This window comes from Giraffa tippelskirchi, chromosome 4 (assembly GCF_054371585.1).
Source record: "Giraffa tippelskirchi isolate mGirTip1 chromosome 4, T2T-mGirTip1v1.2.pri, whole genome shotgun sequence".
In the NCBI taxonomy this organism is placed as follows: domain Eukaryota; kingdom Metazoa; phylum Chordata; class Mammalia; order Artiodactyla; family Giraffidae; genus Giraffa; species Giraffa tippelskirchi.
In genome coordinates, this window is record NC_137278.1 from 114,977,297 (window position 1) to 114,995,690 (window position 18,394).

General features: G+C 38.1%; 1 protein-coding gene across 20 annotated transcripts in view; it reads left to right on the forward strand.

Moving 5' to 3' along the window:
- The window catches only part of TMTC2 (transmembrane O-mannosyltransferase targeting cadherins 2), a 416,895-nt gene that overhangs the window by 203,752 nt on the left and 194,749 nt on the right, over positions 1-18,394 (forward strand). The window lies entirely within an intron of this gene.

Below are 18,394 nucleotides of genomic sequence, written 5' to 3' on the forward strand. Positions count from 1 at the left end.
ATTGTCATCAGAATTTAGAAAAATGCTTGACTTCCACATTTTATAGTGATATGGACATCATCTCTTTTCATCATGTAATAAAAGTCAGGTTATCTCACGTAAATACAGTTTAGCTCTTCTGTTTTCCAAGCATTGCCTGAGGAAATACGACAAGGCTTACACTGACATTTTTAAAAGATTTGGAGATAAGGCTACCTCTGAAACTTGGCATCGTATCTGTAGGTGTCAGTGTGTGCGTGTGTAAGCACTGAGTCATCCTTAGCTTTGCAGAGGCTAAATTATCTGGATATTGCCAAGCAGTTTGTGCATTCTCGTTTGGAAATAAGTCCTTAAGTCACTTAAGGAAATACACTTTTCACTGTACAATGAGAAGATGGAGCATGTTTTTCATGATTGCTTTTGATTTAGAAAATTATTTTAGCAAATCTCAAAATCTATTGCTAGAGTAGAAAGTAGCCTTTAAAATGTAAATGAATAGTCAAAAGCTGTTAATTCAGTGATTTCTCTGGTTTAGGCAAGGAAATGATGACAGAAGCTAGAGAGCAGTTGAATGAAAATAAGTGTACATTTTAAGTACAAAAATATATCATAGTAAATAGTGCCAGAGTCTTGTTCTTCATAAGCTATTTTTTTGTGATTTATCCTTTAAATTATGGCAGCTTGCATAGCTTTTGAACTGAGCTTTTTCTACTTTTCCAACACATTTCTGTACCAGTATTCAAATACTGAATGTGTGAGACTGTTCCTATTGAATGGAATGGCCTGCTGATACGTATCAGATATTTATCCAAATATCTAGATGCCCCACAAACAACTCTGGCATTCCTATCTGATTACCAATTAAGAGTTCTTGAACAACTACTCATTTCTTTAAGACAAGGGACTAATTGTTGGTACTTAAAATGTTTAGTAGATTGCAGAGACTTTAATGGGAGCAGAAACATTAAAATCAAGCTAATACGTAGCATAGAATTCTTCAGTTCTCGTGGAAAAATCTTTACCTTGTGGCTTTTTACATAGTGAGCACTGCACAATTTATTGACTGCACCTGAATCTTGCTGTAAAAATTGTTGTAATCAGTTCTTATAGAATGCTTTTCGGCTAGTTTTTCTTCACTGGTGCATGAGAATATAGAAAACATGGCTAGGTTGCCAGTTTATTTTCCTGCTGTTTAAAAGAGATACACGGTAAGGAATGAAAAGAAAACCCCAGCATGCTTTATCACAGGGTTGTTTTAAGGATTTATTAAATGTATTGGTTAAGTTTCAGGTTAAGCTACTATAACAAAGAGGCAAGATAACAATGGCTGAAAGAAGATAGAATCATTATTGTTTCATAACAGTCTGAGCCTGTGTAGTCCAGAGCTGATAAGATGGTGCCGTGGGTCTTCTGGATCTGTGCTCCTTTGCTTTTGTTCCCTCGCCATCTCAGTGGGGTCACCCTGTCCAAGTGGTCCAAGATGGCTCAGTGTCACTTCAGCACTTCAGCTAACAGGAAGAGGGAGAGAAGGGACAAATGGTGGGCGTTCCCACTCTCTTTAAGAGCATATCGCAGAAATTGCCATCCCATGCTCTCTCCCAGACTCTGGGCCACACCTCACTACAAGGAAGGCTGGGAGATATTATCTTTATTCTGGGAATCCAAGCATCCTGCCACACTGTATCGCTCTTGAAGAAGGGTAGGGCCGATCCTGAGATGCTACTATAAGAAGCAGTCTCTGCCCCAGGGTAGGTGAAAAAATTACCGAATATTTTCCAGCATTAGCTACTATACTGTTGACAGTTATGATTCTGACTTTGTTGAAATTATTTTGGTGACATGGTTAAAATGATTGGTCATTTCTTCATCCATCTGTGCACTCAGTAAAACAGTTATTAATAAGTATGTCTGATATATTTTCGTGTCTCCTACTACTTAAGAAGTGTGATTTTGACAGACTCTATTCAAAGTATTTAGGTACTCCAAATATTATTAGTTAAATGACTATACAGCTGACCAGTAGTATAACTCCTCTGAGACATCAAAAACTGAATTCCTGAACAACCCTCTTCCCAACCTGTACTCCAGCCAAGTGCTTTACCTCAGTTGATAGCAACTGCATTTTCTCAAAAGCTTTGCCCAGCATTAGGAGTCATCTATATTTCCTCTTTTTATTTTCCACCCTACATCCATTTTATCGGCAAATCCCCATTGTCCTGTCTTCAAAAATACATCCAGAACTTGACCATGTATTACCATCTCCACTGCTACCATCATGGCCCAAGTCACCACCATCTTTTATCAGATTATTACTAAAAGTCTGTAGCGGAATCTCCCTGCTTCCATTTTCTTGCCTTTTAGCATGCTTTTGTGAGAGTCAAATGTGATGTTATCAAGTATTAATAATAGGAATTTAGGTGAAAAAGGCTTAGTGTGAGTTTTAATGTTAATCTGACCCTGAGTTGGGCTTGAGTTTAATGTTTGCTGTAGATGGAGGCATTGTATTTCCCTGGTTTCCTTTTCTCTTCTATGGTCTTTGGTCTTTAGCCCAAGCTTGGAGTCTGTATTTTGCATCTCCTTTTCCTGTAAATTAACCATTTTTATACTAGAGCCCTGCGGGTATGTTGGTTAAATGTAGGAGAAGGGATGTGTCCTCTTTTTTGATGATTAAATCTTAGTGTCTCTGGAGTGTCACCTTAATGAGAGTTTCTTAACTTTCATTCTCTCTCCTTCTTGTTGGGACAGGAAAGCCAGAGGGGATGGGAGGGAGAGGAGTGCCTGTCCCCCACAGCCCTGGGAAACAGCTATGGTAAAGCTGCTTCGCTGGAGGGGAGACCTTTGTTATGAAGGAGGATCATTTCATAAAAGTTCTTTTTTTTCTCCTCCGCAGAGCCAGGAAGGCCTGTTTGTTGGCTTTTCAATGCAAGAACCTGGGAGCCCCTGGGCCCTGGAACTAAAACCCACAAAAGAGTAGATGCTAGATGCCTCCAAGACTAGGGGCTCCAGAAGTTTCTTACTCTCACTTAAGCTCCACCACATTCAGCCTTCAGCAGCTCTATTCAAAATTGCCAGTTACTTATTCCTATCAGTTTCTCCTGCAGGTAATCTCATCTCTTTGCAACTGGATTTTCCTTGAGTTTGCCATTTGTTTAGCACATTCTTGTTGTAAGAATGGGAGTGAAGAGTTCCAAGCTTTTTATACATCTGAGTTGAACCCCTGCTTCCATTTTTCCATCCTTAGCGTCTACCTTTCATCAGCAGCCCTAATGATTCTTTTGAAACATAAACTGGATTGTGGAGTTCACTGCTCCCAGTCCTCCACTGGCACCCATTTCTCTCAAACTCAAAAGCACACAGGCAGAGACTGGACACTGTAGTCTCCCAGCCTCGCCTTCACTTGCTTCACTCCAGCCCTCCTGACCCATATGTTGTGCCTTCTCTATGCCCGGGAAACCCTGGCCTCAGACCTTTGGCACTTGTTACTGCTTTTTCTTGGAATGTGTTTCCTGGGATACTCTCACCTCTGTCTCCCTCAACTCCTTTAGGTCTTTGGTGCAACGTTGCATTATCGGTACGGCGCTTAATGTCAAATTGTCTGCTCTTTGTAAAATTGCAGCTACCCTTCTGCTTCTGCTTTGTCTAGCATTCCCTGTCCTCTTTCCATACTTTGTTCTTCCCATGACATTTAGGACCATTTGACATGCTATATTTTCCTTATTTCTGTGTTTATTGTTTGAATGTGTTATCAGTGTACACTGTAATGCATGACACAGGAAGACAAGGAGTTGTGCATTTTTTTTTTTTTAATGGTATGTATGTAGCTACTAGGACAGTGCCTGGAAGAGAGAAAGTTTTTTTGAGTGAATACACTGATGAATAAATGTTAGTCATAATCCTCCTCCTTAAAAAACGTATAGAACTTATTTAGAGATAAGATGTACATTTATTAAAGGAAGTGAAAGTGTAAAATATGTTGTTGATACACCACGTACTTGTTACCAAGTCCAAGCTCACACTACTCACCACACGACAGGCCAATAAATCCGAGAGAGGAGGTGTGGAGGCAAGAAAGAGACTTTAATCGGGGAGCCAGCTGACCTAGAAGATGGCAGGCTAGCACCTCAAAATAATCATCTTGTCAGGGCCTGGTTGCCAGGTTGTCTCATAGATCAGAGATGGAGGGGAGGTGAGGAAACAAAGTAAAAAGACTATTCAGTCCTTGAAAATGTCCTTCACAGGTGGTTGGCTCAGATTATCTCCCCGAGGCAGAGAGATGTATGTTTCTAATAACAGAAAAAGGGTTGAAGTCATAGAAGCAGATCTAGTGTAAATTTAAAATTAACCCTTCCTTATTTCATACTAAGGCATGTTTCATAATAAGAGGAATAGAATTGGGAGCGGAGTTAATTTTGGACTCCTTGAATCCCTTCTGTGACATATGCTTCCATTTTGATACAAGGCAAAATTTTTAAAATTCAGGTTCCTGATTTTTTTCTATTTATAACATGCTAATAAATATTCTGGCTACAGTGACTTCCTTAGCAATTATGAGACTGGTAGTCATCTTCTTTAAGATAGTGTTTTCTTAGTCTGTGATGTTATTTGAGCCTAGCCAAAGATTAGAAATGCTTTAAAGCCAGTCTTATGTAACTGTGTTTGAGATTACAGTTATTTCATTGAGTTAGTTTTTTTCGTTTTTTTTTCTCCTTTGAAAGCCTTTGCAAATTTTGGAGTACTTCAGTCTATTACTTCAACAGAATATGATTTTAAGCCTCATGAAGCATTATACATGGAAACTGCTGCCTTTAGTAAGGGGTTGTACGGACAGCTGCCAGTAGTCATTAACTGATTGGATGCAAATGATGATGGGTAGAGCCTGTCATAGTGAGTGTGTTGTTCATTTATGGTTTAAATCTGGATAGTAGAGAAATGATAGCTGACTTGGACTATATAAACCACAAGTCCTATCTCATTATGTGGTTGATAATGTCAGGAAAATACTAGACATAGTTGATTGGTATAGTTTGCTCATTTACAGTGACTCTTTGCATTTTTATGCTTAGGAATGAGAAAATTTTCTTTGACTGCTTAAATGAGCAAGCTCATTATTTAATGAGCAAGTCAATATATTTATATTTTTTAAATATAATATTTAAAAGTTTTTTTTAGTGTGTGTTTAAAACACTGTTTTATATACTATATTGATAAGTATTTGCTTGAAAAAGCATTTCTTAATTCATTACAAAGTGGTTAAATGTATGATCGCTTTTCTTTCTTGGCCTCTGGCCTTATCTAAATCCCCATGTGTCTTTGGCTCTTACAGAATTTGGCATCATAGATTTCTGCTACTAGGGCTTTCAAGGCACACTACACAGTTTTGACTATCTTTCTCTCATTTCCACAGCTGTCTCACTTATGGTTTTGCCTCCTCTTAAAATTGATTCATTCTGTAAGGTTCTATCCAAAGTGTGCCTTCATTTTCCTTTCTGTATAGAGCCCAGAACACTACTTGGGATATATTAGTATGGAGTCAATAAATGTGTCATTGAATTTCCAAGTGACTTTCCCCGTGACTGTAGGACTTCTCCACTTCGGTGATTTGTCTGCCTCTCAAACACATCACCAGTTTTCCCTAAACCACCTATTTGCTGACTTCCTTATTAATTATGGTCATAAGCAGAGACTAACAAAAAAGTTATTATGGATAAACAGATCAGTGAGCTCATATACATAAAAAAGAATGATAATGATAGCAAATGGGCAGCATATTTAGTGTGCTAAAAGGCATTTACATTTTTTCAAGTTATAAATTAAAAATCAAATCAGCTCTTTAGAATGGTCGGTTTATTAACTCTATAGCAATTTGCTTTACAAAACATATGATTATGATTTTTTTGTTTAGGAACAATTTCTGAAAATATTTAGGATTAATGAAGCAGGGTTCATCCAAGGAAAATTTAACATGATAACATTTATTTTAATGCTCTTTTCTAACATAAATATGTAAAATTATATAAAATGACCACATATTTGAAATTATAAAGGTGATTATTCACACATCCTATATTTCCTATATTCAACCCCTCCTTATGCAAATTACAAATATTGTCCATTTAGATGTAGAAAAACAAATTAAATGTTTCAGCTGTGCAACATTTGACAGTTTTTCTTTTTTCCAAGATTTCTGTGAAATTGATACTTCTGTGTCAGCTTCACATGGTTGCAGATTTCAAAAAACAAGTATGTGGAAGGAATATCATTTTATGTAGGAAAAAATTCATAATTTAAGTGAAATGTAAACCACTAAGTCATGTGAAACTTGACTAATTCATTGTGGATTTTATAGTCTAAGTTTTTGATTACCTCTAATTGACTGTCTTCTTTAACCGTGGTATATTGCAATTAACCAGCTAACTTTGAGAATGTGTAATGAATCTTACTATATTTCTTAGATAATTTGTCAAGTTACAATACTTCTGAGGTAAGATGAAAAAATTTCAGAGGTTCAGATTTTTATGAAAAATAAAATTTAGCAGTTAAGTCAAGAAGGAAAACCAATATAATATTTTATAAGACTGACTGTCTTGAATTGAAAACCTATAAAACACAAATTTTCATTTTTGACAGAGAGATGCGGAGGAGATAGCTAGCAAAAAGTTCCCTAAAAGGCTGATTGGGAGAAAAACAATACAAAGTGGAATAAGGTTTCCATAGGGTAAAGAAATTATGTGTTTCTTCTTCTTCTTCTGCTTTTTTTAAGTGATGCAGGATTCTATTATTTTCTGTTGAGCAATCGTGATACAATTACTGTACAAATCAAAAATCACAATAGTAGATGTTTATCAGTTTTCACAATCAATAGCCAGACAAAAAATAAAAATTGCAAACCATAATGGGAACATGATTACCTAGCAATATAAAATACTTCCAATTTGAGGGGTTAAGTAGAGTGATGTGGTAAGTGGAAGTGCAGGCATGCACATGTTTTCATCTGCCCAACCAGTCGATGGCTTTTGGCTCATGCATTTAATCCATTTACATTTAAGGTAATTATCAATATGTATGATCTGATTACCATTTTCTTAATTGTTTTGGGTTTATTTTGTGTAGAGCTTTTTCTTCTCTTGTGTTTCCTGCTTAGAGAAGTTCCTTTAGTGTTTGTTGTAAAGCTGGCTTGGTGGTGCTGAATTCCCTTTAACTTTTGCTTGTCTGTAAAACTTCTGATTTTTCCATCAAATCTGAAGGAGAGTTTTGCTGGGAGGAGTATTCTTGGTTGTAGTTTCTTCTCTTTTATCACTTTAAATATATCATGCATGCCATTCCCTTCTGACTTGTAGAGTTTTTTTTGAGAAATCAACTGATAACCTTATGGGAGATCCCTTGTATGTTCATTGTCATCTTCCCCGGTTGCTTTTAATATTTATCTTTGTCTTTAATTTTTGTTAGTTTGATTATTATGTGTTTCAGTGTATTCCTGCCAGGGACTCTCTTTGCTTCTTGGACTTGGTTGACTATTTCCTTTTCCATGTTAGAAATGTTTTCAGCTATTATCTCTTCACGTATTTTTTCAGGTCCTTTCTCTCCCTCTTCTCCTTCTGAGACCACGATAATGTGAATGTTGGTGTGTTTAATGTTGTCCTGGAGGTCTGTTAGGGTGTCTTCATTTTTTTTTTTTTTCCTATGTTCTGTGGCAGTGATTTCCACCATTCCATTCTCCAGATCATTTATTGATTCTCTGCCTCATTTATTCTGCTCTTTGATTCCTTCTAGTGTATTTATTCATCTCTGTTTGTTTGTTCTTTAGTTCTTTTGCATGTGTATATGCTTAGTTGCTCAGTCGCATCCAATTCTTTGTGACCCCATGCAATGTAGCCCACCAGGCTCCTCTCTCCATGGAATTCTCCAGGCAAGAATACTGGAGTGGGTTGCCATTTCCTTCTCCAGGGCATCTTCCTGACCCAGGGATCAAACCTGGGTGTCCTGCATTGCAGACAAATTCTTTATCATCTAAGCTACCAGGGAAGCTTAGCTCTTCTAGATCTTGGTAAACTTTTCTTGAATCTGCTCCATTGTTTTCCTGAGATCCTGGATCATCTTCACTATCATTATTCTGAATTCTTTTTCTGGAAGGTTCACTATCTCCATTTCATTTTTTTTTTTTTTTTTTCCTGGGGCTTTTATCTTGTCCTTTCATCTGCAACATAACTTTCTGCTTTTTCATTGTGATTTATGTGATTTTTGTTCTAGCCACTGTGAGATTGTGCTTCTCCTTGCTTATTCTGTCTGCTCTTTGATGGAGGAGACTGAGAGACTTGTGTAGCCTTCCTGATGTGAGGGGCTAGTGGTGGGTTAAACTAGGTCTTGCTCTAGAGGGCAGGGCTGTGCTTAGTAAAGCTTTAATCCAGTTGTCTCCTTATGATTGGGGTTGTGCTCCCTCCCTGTTAGTTGTCTAACCTGAAGTGACCCAGACCTGGGGTCTAGGGGCTCCATGGTAGGGTTAGTGGCTCCATGGTAGGGTTAGTGGCAACCTCCAAGAGGACTTATGCCATGGGGCCCCTTCCAGGACTGCTGCTGCCAGCTCCCCAATTGTGTGGCAAGCCTGCTGACCCATGCCTCCATGAGGCCCTCCAATTCTAGCGGGTAGTTTTGGCTCAGTCTTCTGTGGGGTCACTGCTCCTTTCTCCTGGGTCTTGGTGCATGTGAGATTTTGTTTGTGCCCGCCAAGGATGGAGTCTGTTTCTCCTACTCCTGCGGAACTCCTGTAATTAGATCCTGCTGGCTTTCAAAGTCAGATTCCCTGGGAAGTCCCAGTCTCTTTGTTGGATGCCCAGGCTGGGAAGCCTGACATGGGGCTCAGAACCTTCACAACAGTGGGAGAACTTATTTTGTATTATTGTTCTCCAGTTTGTGGATCACCCACGTGGCAGGTATGGGATTTGATTTTATTGTGATTGTGCCCCTCCTACAATCTTGTTATGGCTTCTTCTTTGTCTTTGGACATAGGGTATCTTTTCTTGTTGGGTTCCAGTGTCCTCGTGTCAATGATTGTTCAACAGATAGTAGCAATTCTGGTGCTCTTACAGGAGGAGGTGAGCACACATTCTTCTACTCTGCCATCTTGAACTGGAAATCCTGTGTTTCTTCTTCTTAATTTGTCTCTTCTGAGTAGAAAAATGAGATATAAAATAAGGGGGTTGACAAGAATGAAATGAAAATGTCTCATTGAAATGAAATGAAAATGTCAACCAAAGGATTTTTAAAAAGTAAACATGCTAAATTGTTAAGGCACCATTTAAACATTTGATTCTTGAGTAAGTTAACTGTGGTTTCTTATTGACATGGAGTAAGTCACAGTAGTTCAAAAGCATATGGTTTCCTCTAAGAACAGAGAAGCACATAAATCTTTTCTTTGGTTCCAGTTCTAATGCCTGCAAGTACAGTTTTTCAGGGAAGAAAAACAGAGACAACACAACAGATTCAGTAAAAATGGTACTATTGTGTATTAACAATAAAGTAGGTGACATATCACTGTGTCTTTGGGTTTACCATAACAAAACTTACAGAATCTTTATAGGTGTTTGAAAGCCTTTAACCCTAAAATTAGTGTTGCCTTAGATTGAATATATTTACTTGTAGTTATATTTCAAAGAAAAAACTCACATATAATTAAAATAAGTGTGAAGTTATATTATTCTGATTTCCACATTAGTTTTTGTATTTCATTCTTAAAATGTTCTAACATTACTTTGCTTCTCTTTTGTTAAACATATATGAAATATTTCATTCATTAAGAAATATATCCGCAAACCTTATATTTGAACCACTTAAAGGATACCACTAGAAAAAATAACACATTTTGCAGATTGAGAAAAAGCTATTACCAGAATCAGTGATGACCCCCCTATACATCTTCTTATTTCAGTTTTGTTGCTTTCACTTGTGTTCTCTTATTTTATACTAGAACCTCTATGACAATGTCAAACAGAAGTGATGACAGCAGATTTTTATTTCATTCTTTTTTGAGAAAGAATGTTTTAAATATTTCACCATTATTTATGTGCATTTTATGTTTTTTGGTAGACAGCTTTTATCAGAGTTTTCCTCTTATTTCTAGTCTTAAGTTTCTTTTCTGTGAATTAATATTAATAATGATAGGCATTTTCCCCACTTAATCTATTTATGTTAATGATTTGTATTAATAGATTTTCTAATGTTGGACTTACTTTGCATTCTTAGAATATGTCCAAGAATTACTAATTATGTATTATCCAATTTATATTCTTCTAAATTTTTCACCCGTGTTCCTGAGTGAGACCAGTGCTTCTGTTCCCAAGGCTTGAGTTTGTGTGGCTTCTCTTATCCAACCTCTATTTTGAAGCCAATTAAATCCACAGCCCTGATTCCTCTTAGTTTTGCAAATTTACACAGGATGAATGCCATCTTCAGAACCTGTTAAGCTTCTGTACTCATGCTTTTGAGAGTTTCTAGGTTTGAGGATTCCCCTTGCTGTCCCATCAATTAATACCAAGTAGTAGTAGTGAATTGCACTCATCTCACATGCTAGTAGAGTAATGCTCAAAATTCTCCAAGCCAGGCTTCAGCAATACGTGAACCGTGAACTTCCAGATGTTCAAGCTGGTTTTAGAAACGGCAGAGGAACCAGAGATCAAATTGCCAATATCCGCTGGATCATCGAAAAAGCAAGAGAGTTCCAGAAAAACATCTATTTCTGCTTTATTGACTATGCCAAAGCCTTTGACTGTGTGGATCACAATAAACTGTGGAAAATTCTGAAAGAGATGGGAATACCAGACCATCTGACCTGTCTCTTGAGAAACCTGTATGCAGGTCAGGAAGCAACAGTTAGAACTGGACATGGAACAACAGACTGGTTCCAAATAGGAAAAGGAGTCCGTCAAGGCTGTATATTGTCACCCTGCTTATTTAACTTATATGCAGAGTACATCATGAGAAACTCTGGGCTGGAAGAAGCACAAGCTGGAATCAAGATTGCTGGGAGAAATATCAATAACCTCAGATAAGCAGATGACACCACCTTTATGGCAGAAAGGGAAGAAGAACTAAAGAGCCTCTTGATGAAGGTGAAGGAGGAGAGTAGAAAAGTTGGTTTAAAGCTCAACGTTCAGAAAACTAAGATCATGGCATCTGGTCCCATCACTCCATGGGAAATAGATAGGGAAACAGTGGAAACAGTGTCAGACTTTACTTTTTTGGGCTCCAGAATCACTGCTGATGGTGATTGTAGCCATGAAATTAAAAGACGCTTACTCCTTGGAAGGAAGGTTATGGCCAACCTAGATAGCATATCTAAAAGCAGAGACATTACTTTGCCAACAAAGGTCCGTCTAGTCAAGGCTATGGTTTTTCCAGTGGTCATGTATGGATGTGAGAGTTGGACGTTGAAGAAAGCTGAGCGCCGCAGAATTGATGCTTTTGAACTGTGGTGTTGGAGAAGACTCTTGAGAGTCCCTTGGACTGCAAGGAGATCCAATCAATCCATCCTAAAAGAGATCAATCCTGGGTGTTCATTGGAAGGTCTGATGTTGAAGCTGAAACTCCAATACTTTGGCCACCTCATGTGAAGGGTTGACCCATTGGAAAAGACCCTAATGCTGGGTAGGATTGGGGGCGGGAAGAGAAGGGGATGACAGAGGATGAGATGGTTGGATGGCCTCACCGACTCAATGAACATGGGTTTGGGTAGACTCGGGGAGTTGGTGATGGTCAGAGAGGCCTGGCATGCTGCAATTCATGGGTTCGCAGAGAGTCGGACACGACTGAGCAACTGAACTGAACTGAGTAGTAGTGAAAGTTGCTTAGTTGTGTTCGACTCTTTGTGACTCCATGGACTATACAGTCCATGGAATTCTCCAGGCCAGAATACCAGAGTGAGTAGCCGTTCCCTTCTCCAGGGGATCTCCCCAACCCAGGGATCGAACCCAGGTCTCCCATATTGCAGGCAGATTCTTTACCAGCAGAGCCACAAGGGAATCCCATCAATTAATGCATTCATTAACAAATTCTTATATTTTCAATCTAGAAATTTTCAGTTCAGTTCAGTCACTCAGTCATGTCTGACTCTTTGTGACCCCATGGACTGCATCACACCAGGCTTCCCTGTCCATCACCAGCTCCCAGAGATTGCTCAAACTCATATCCATTGAGTCGGTGATGCCATCCAACATCTCATCCTCTGTCGTCCCCTTCTGCTCTTTTCTTCAGTCTTTCCCAGCATCAGGGTCTTTTCCAATGAGTCATCTCTTCACTTCAGGTGGCCAAAATATTGGAGCTTCAGCTTCAGCATCAATCCTTTCAATGAATATTCAGGAGTGATTTGCTTTAGGATTAACTGATTTGATCTCCTTGCTGTCCAAGGAGATCTTGGACAGCAAGAGTCTTCTCCAACCCCACAGTTCAAAAGCATCAGTTCTTCGAGGCTTGGCTTTCTTTATAGTCCAACTCTCACATCCATACATGGCTCCTAGGAAAACCATTGCTTTGATGAGACAGACCTTTGTTGGCACAGTAATGTCTCTGCTTTTTAATATGCTGTCTAGTTTGGTCATAGCTTTTCTTCCAAAGAATAAGCATCTGTTAGTTTCATGGCTGCAGTCACCATCTGCAGTGATTTTCTAGCCCAAGAAAATGAAGTCTGTCACTGTTTCCATTGTTTCCCCATCTATTTGCCATAAAGTGATGGGAACAGATTCCATGATCTTAGTTTTTTGAATATTGAGTTTATTCCAGCTTTTCCACTCTCCTCTTTCACTTTCATCAAGAGGCTCTTATGTTCATCTTTGCTTTCTTGCCATAAGGGTGGTGTCATCTGCATATCTGAGGTAATTGATATTTCTCCTGGCAATCTTGATTCCAGCTTGTGCTTCATCCAATCCTGCATTTCGCATGATGTACTTTGCATAGAAGTTGAATAAGCAGGGTGACGATATACAGCCTTGACGTACTCCTTTTCCTATTTGGAACCAGTCTGTTGTTCCAAGTCCAATTCTAACTGTTGCTTCCTGACCTGCATACAGGTTTCTCAAGAGGCAGGTCACGTGGCCTGATATTCCCATCTCTTTCAGAATTTTCCACAATTTATTGTGATCCACACAGTCAAAGGCTTTGGCATAGTCAATAAAGCAGAAATAGATGTTTTTCTGGAACTCTCTTGCTTTTTCGATGATCCGATGGATGTTGGCAATTTGATCTCTGGTTCCTCTGCCTTTTATAAAACCAGCTTGAACATCTGGAAGTTCATGGTTCATGTATTGCTGAAGCCTGGCTTGGAGAATTTTGAGCATTGCTTTTCCAGCGTGTGAGATAAGTGCAATTGTGTGGTAGTTTGAGCATTCTTTGGCATTACCTTTCTTTGGGATTGGAATGAAAACAGACCATTTCCAGTCCTGTGGCCACTGCTGAGTTTTCCAGATTTGCTGGCATATTGAATGCAGCACTTTCACAGCATCATCTTTCAGGATTTGAAATAGCTCAGCTGGAATTCCATCACCTCCACTAGCTTTGTTCATAGTGATGCTTTCTAAGGCCCACTTCACTTCACATTCCAGGATGTCTGGCTCTGGGTGAGTGATCACACCATCGTGATTATCTGGGTCGTGAAGATCTTTTTTGTACAGTTTTGTGTATTCTTGCGACCTCTTCTTAATATCTTCTGCTTCTGTTATGTCCAAACAATTTTTGTCCTTTATTGAGCCCATCTTTGCATGAAATATTCCCTTTGCATCTCTAATTTTCTTGAAGAGATCCCTGGTCTTTCCCATTCTATTGTTTTCCTCCATTTCTTTGCATTGATCGCTAAGATCTCTCCTTGCTATTCTTTGGAACTCTGCATTCAAATGAGAATATCTTTTCTTTTCTCCTTTGCTTTTCACTTCTCTTCTTTTCACAGCTATTTGTAAGGCCTCCTCAGACAGCCATTTCGCTTTTTTGCATTTCTTTTTCTTCAGGATGATCCTGATTCCTCCGTCCTGTACAATGTCATGAACCTCCATCCATAGTTCATCAGGCACTCTGTCTATCAGCTCTAGTCCCTTAAATCTATTTCTCACTTCCACTGTATAGTCATAAGGGATTTGATTTAGGTCATACCTGAATGGTCTAGTGTTTTTCCCCACTTTCTTCAATTTTAATCCTAATCTGGCAATAAGGATTTCATGATCTGAGCCACAGTCCACTCCCGGTCTTGTTTTTTTGCTGACTGTATACAGCTTCTCCATCTTTGGCTGCAAAGAATATAATCAATCTGATTTCTGTGTTGACCATCTGGTGATGTCCATGTGTAGAGTCTTCTCCTGTGTTGTTGAAAGAGGGTGTTTGCTATTACCAGTGCGTTCTCTTGGCAAAACTCTATTAGCATTTGCCCTGCCTCATTCTTTACCCCAATCCCAAATTTGCCTGTTACTCCAGGTGTTTCTTGACTTCCTACTTTTACATTCCAGTCCCCTGTAATTAAAAGGACATCTTTTTTGGGTGTTAGTTCTAGGAGGCCTTGTAGGTCTTCATAGAACCATTCAACTTCAGCATCTTTAGCGTTACTGGTCTGGGGATAGACTTGAATTACCGTGATATTGAATAGTTTGCCTTGGAAATGCACAGTGATCATTTTTTATGCATAGGAGTGTTAAATTAGAAATCTCTCCTCTTTTTAGTCTTGCATATTAGTATTAATTTAAAAATTTGAATATTACTATCTAGGGGATCTGGTAGAAAACACACATAGGTGCTTACTAAAAAATTAAATAAGAACCAAACACTAAAAGTTTTTATTTAAAAATGATAATATTGTTTTCCAAGTAAGACACTACAATCCAACTTGATTAAATAGTAGAAACAAACAAACACAAACAAAACCCTTCTGGAGGGCAGAACTGTATTAGTGCCTTTTTTGAGTCTTGTATTTAGGCGTCTAAATCTCAATAATACTTGCTGCCACTCTGAACATTTATTCAGTCACTTTAAAGAGCAAAATTCAATTCCTTCATGTAAAACATCATGGGATATTATTTTAAAATATCAGTGTTAATATTTTTCTGGGAGTAATGTAGGCATACATTTTAATTAGGAGAGTAAAGTTGCTCAGTCGTGTCCGACTCTTTGCGACCCCATGGACTGTAGCCTACCAGTTTCCACCGAAGTTTCTATTAATTGTAAGTTTAGGAAGAAGGAACTAGATTAGGTATTTAATACAACAGATGAGTGTCAAATTTTGACTAGAACAGAGAACTAAGATGTCAAGGAACTTTTCTTGGTAAGTGCATTTCTTTCTCTGGATGGTGGAAGAAACTTAGTCTTACAGTGTGTTGGGCTCTGTGTTTTACAGCTGGGAGTTTGTTTAATAAAGAAATGTAATAAACATTTATTCTTCTCTTTCTCTCTTCTTTTTCCTTGTGAAAAAAATAAATTTCTCAAAATATATATCACATGGCTACCAGGAGGGACCAGGAGGTTGGAGATATTTTGAGATAATATCTGGTTTTACTTTATCACTTGGCTTATTGTCTTTGAGTTTTTACAAATAAGCTTTGGTGGTTTGCAATACTGGTATAGAATACCTCATTTCTCTAGTTAGTCTGTTTTCATATAATCTGAATATTTTCCAAGGATGGCTTGAAGTTGCTTTCACTCTAGTGGTTAAAATTGAATGCTGTTGTCTGTATTCATGTGAATGGTGAAAACAATTTTCAAGGAGAGATAAGTTTCTGGGTTTACATAAAGAAAACATGAGCATATTAATTAGTGATACCATGCAAATCTGTCGTGTGCCTTTTTCTTATCTCCAATCATAATATATTTAAAATTACTTCTGCTGTTGGAATTCTATTATTAGGAAACAATGGCGCAAGATTGAAAAAATCTCTTTTGCTCTTACAGTTTAGGACAATGATTTTGAGAAAGTTTGTTTTTTTGGCAGATAGTACTGTCAGTAAGATTCTTTTTGTGCCATATCTTTGGGTTTTGTGGTGCGATTCTAGAACCAGGAGGCTTAAGTGACACTTCGTTCAGAGGTCTGCTATGTTCTGATTGTGGCTTTTCCAAATGGAGCCTAGAGCATATTTACTTTTGAGGCTTTTAAGCAGGAGTTTAGACTTAAAGAACTATACCCTAACCCCAGTTCCAATGACTGCCTAGGAAAATACTGCTTCTTTATGGATTTTAATCAACTTAACATGTAAATGCTCTGAATGTCCACACCATTTAGGATGCATTATATGGGTTTATGCCTCTAAAACCACATATTGATCATAATTTCTAGTTGGTAATATTTATTACAACTAATATGTATCCAGTAGATGTGTTTGGTGTAAAAGAGACTTTAATGGACACTGAAAATTCCTTCTTAGAGCTTTAGGAAAATGGCCCAGCCCTTCTCTTTCTCATAGTGCTCACCTGATGTGAGAATGTCACTTTAGTGCATTCACTGCTGGTTCTTCCTATTTAATTTTCTCCTCTGTGTACTAGCTTCCTTTTGCTGTTTGGAAGTAGAACTTTCTGAGTTGTATGTTTAAGACTGTAAAATAGCGTCATCCTTTACATCAACATCATGTTTTTCAAGTAATGCAAAAATGCCTCATACAAGTACTGACTGCACAGCCTTTGAAGAGCCTTATCTGTTTGCCCTATAGCAGCAAAAGAGGCAAAGAAAATTAACCTCCCTCTTTTTTTCTGTTGTTCGTAGTAGCTGAAAACATACATTAAAATGATAGTTGCCCAAGATTTGTGCATACAGTAAAGGTAATTGACATTTTTAGAAATTTATTTTATTTAATAGCTAATTTTATTTTATTAGCATTCAAGGATATTTTTCTACTCACGTAAATATTTTATTCTTAATATTTGTGCTTTTACTGAAAATTTCTTACTTTTAAAATGCCCTTTTCTCTATTATTAACTCTACTTCTTCCGTGTTCACCACTACCTGCTGAGTTAAAAGCTACTGTCAAAAATTAATATGTTGAAGTTAATGGAGGTTATAACATGGTGTCGTGATGTACTGTATTTGATATATACTGCCTTTTATCTTAGGAGCATCTTTATGTTTTTTGTTTTTTTCTTTTTCTTACCTTAAAACTGGGTTTGTGGACTTCCTTGGCCGTCCGGTGGTTAGGACATTGCACTTCCACCTCCGGGGCCATGGGCTGGATCCCTGGTTAGGGAACGTGCCAAAAAATTTTTTTAAATGATATTCTCAAAAGAAAATCACAAAACGTGGCCTCAGGAGTGTTTAATGTTGCTTTGAGTTTTGCTTTTCTTGGCCTTGATTTGTTTGGCAATGAAATTCTCAATAGCATGACCATAGATACTGAACATAGGAGATACACTATTAAAGTGTATATCTACCTGGTTATGTTTTTTATGGATGATGATGTATTAATGATATATCATTCCTGTTCCATAGAAATGTACTTTGTAGAGCTACACATCTATTATCTTATTTAATTACCTCAGTGATGCTGGAGTTTAACTTGGGCAAGGATTGTTACACCTGTTTTACTGATGAGCAACTGAGAGGCAGAATGCTTAGGGAGAAAAAGCATGGTAAGTTGGTCAGATTTGCAGAAAGGTAGATAGGGTAGTCTTGGTGGTTTAGTCCCTAAGCCAGTCTTCTCTGGTCCTTGGAATCTCCCAGGCAACAGTACTGGAGTGGGTTGCCATTTCCTCTTGCAGGGGATCTTCCCGACCCAGACAGGGATCGAACTTGGGTCTCCTGCTTGCAGGCAGATTCTTTACCAACTGAGCCACCGGAATTCAGGACATGAGGAGCTGTTATCCTCATCTTTACAGTGTTGTTACAACCTCTCTGAGCTTCTAGGTGGCTGATCTGTATAGCAAGTACAGCAATACCACTGTGTGTGACCAAGTGTGTGTAGCACCCCTAGCCCAGAGTTTGGCCCATATTACAAGTTTACTTACTACTGCTAATAAGAAATGGGAGAGTCCAGTAATTTACTTCATTGTACCCAGATCTAATTGGTAACAGAAATAAAACTAAAAACTTAGGTTTGGGATCTTTTTGATTTATGTTTCCACATCAAATTTCCTTTTAGTGACACATATTTGGAAACTAACCTGGGGCTATTAAATGGCAGGGACCCATTGAATGATGACAAGATTCACTGTGAGGTAAAGTAGCTTATGAGATTGGATTGTAAAAGAACAAAAGGGAGAATTTTTTTTTTAATCATTTCTCTTCCCCACCCCCCGGCCCCCTTCCCCCATGGAATTGTTTAGAATACTCGCCTTTTCTAAAGGTTCTTCATCTTTTAGAGCTGAACCAGACTCAAATGATACCAATTATGATGGAGGCAAGTTGTAAGAGATTCTTTGGGTCAATTATATTCTGACTATGAAATCAGAAACAACTGCTCTATATATTTTG